Genomic DNA, 2,328 nt, shown 5'->3' with positions numbered 1-2,328 from the left:
TTGATATTAAACAAGGCAAGGATTCTGTAACCAAATACATCATTCACTTTCACTCTGTTTCAGCAGACAGTCATTGGGATGAACACGCACTCACTGACGCCTTCTTCAGGGGGCTTAATGAAGATGTTAAGGATGTGCTGGCAACAATGGACTATCCCTCATCCCTACGCCAGCTGGAGGAGGTGGCCACCCGTGTTGACCTTCGCCTGCGTGAGCGTGAGCGTGACCGTGAACAGAGTCGAGGCAAGGCCACAGCCATGTCCAGAACCAGACATCACCTTGTGGATCATGAACCTAAAACGGAACAAACCAATAGCCCTCAGGATCCTCTGTATGCTACGGAACCCATGCAACTAGGAAGAAGTCGTCTGACCACCCAGGAACGAGAACGTCGGAGGAGGTACCATCTCTGTTTTTATTGTGGTCAAGGCGGTCATGATTGTCATCATTGTCCAGTAAAAGACCAGGCTCAGCAGGAGAAGAGAGGCTCCTGTTGAGTCTTAGTCATAAGATCAAGTCCTCTCCACCTATCATGTCCAAGTCCAAGGTCAAGTTCATAATAAAGGGTGGTCAACCCGTCATCGTCTCAGCTTTTATTGATTCAGGGGCCGACACGGAATTCATTGATAAAACCTTTGCCAAATCCATAGATCTGACCATTGTTCCATCACCTAACAACCATAAGGTCCTCGCTTTAGATGGTCATCCTTTAAGTCAATCTAGTCTTGAAACTGTTCCAGTCACCATGGTGTCGGCCAACAACCATTCGGAACTGATCAGATTCATTGTTATTGATTCACCCCAACTCCCAGTGGTTTTAGGTTCCACTTGGTTACGCAAACACAACCCCCAAATCGATTGGAGGAACCAAGAGATTGTAGGATGGGCTAATGAGTGTTATTCTACATGTATTCAGAGCCAACCCAGTTCACCAGCCCTTGTCACAGCCAATGAGGAGACCTATCCTAATCTAAGTCAGGTACCTAAAGAGTACCATGATTTGAAAGAGGTCTTTAATAAATCAAAAGCTACGTCCCTTCCGCCACATCGTCCATACGATTGTGGTATTGACCTGATCCCAGGTTCTACCCCCCCTCGGGGTAGATTATATTCTTTGTCTGGTCCCGAGCAAGAGTCCATGAGGAAATATATAACAGAGTCCCTCCAAGCTGGTATCATTAGACCTTCAGCATCCCCCGCTGGTGCAGGTTTTTTCTTTGTAGGGAAGAAAGATGGGTCACTTCGTCCATGCATTGACTATAGAGAACTTAACAAAATAACCATAAAGAACAAGTATCCTCTGCCCCTCATGAACTCTGCTTTTGATATAATCCAAAATGCTAAGATATTCACCAAACTGGATCTTCGCAACGCTTACCATTTGGTCAGGATACGGCGGGGAGATGAATGGAAGACGGCTTTTAATACCGCAGATGGCCATTATGAATATCTTGTTATGCCATTCGGCCTCACCAACGCTCCTGCCGTTTTCCAAGCCCTGGTTAATGATGTCCTTCGTGACATGATTAACATTTACGCTTTTGTTTACCTTGATGACATACTTATCTTTTCACAAGATAGCATTTCTCACCGTCGCCATGTCAGAGCTGTCTTAACCCGCCTTTTACAGAACAACTTGTTTGTCAAGGCAGAGAAGTGTGCTTTCCACCAAGTGTCCACCTCATTCCTTGGGTTCAACATTTCTCCAGGTCAAGTATCCATGGAACCCGGGAAGGTATCAGCGGTGGTGGATTGGCCCAAGCCCAAGGATCGTAAACAGCTGCAAAGGTTTCTCGGTTTTGCAAATTTTTATAGGAGGTTCATTAAGAACTACAGTTCAGTTATAGCTCCTCTTCATTTTCTCACCTCATCTAAGACCAAGTTCATCTGGGACTCCGTTGCCAACCAATCATTCCAGAAGCTCAAAACATTGTTTTCCTCTGCTCCAATCTTGCACTCTCCAGACCCCGAGAAACAATTCATTGTGGAGGTCGATGCATCCAGCACCGGGGTGGGCGCCATCCTCAGTCAGCGCAGCACAGATGGTAAGATCCACCCCTGTGCTTACTTCTCCAGGGCACTCTCCCCCGCTGAGAGAAACTACGACGTGGGAGACCGTGAGCTTTTGGCAGTCAAGATGGCCCTGGAGGAATGGAGGCACTGGCTGGAAGGTGCGAAGAAGTCCTTTTTGGTATGGACCGACCATAAAAACCTGGAGTACCTTCGCACAGCAAAGAGACTCAATCCCCGTCAGGCCAGGTGGGCTATGTTTTTCTCTCGGTTCAGTTTCACCCTCTCTTACAGACCCGGGCCCAAGAATGCCAAGCC

Source organism: Nematolebias whitei, chromosome 2 (assembly GCF_014905685.2).
Source record: "Nematolebias whitei isolate Nwh7 chromosome 2, NemWhi1, whole genome shotgun sequence".
NCBI lineage: Eukaryota > Metazoa > Chordata > Actinopteri > Cyprinodontiformes > Rivulidae > Nematolebias > Nematolebias whitei.
Note: the sequence above shows the minus strand (reverse complement) of the source record.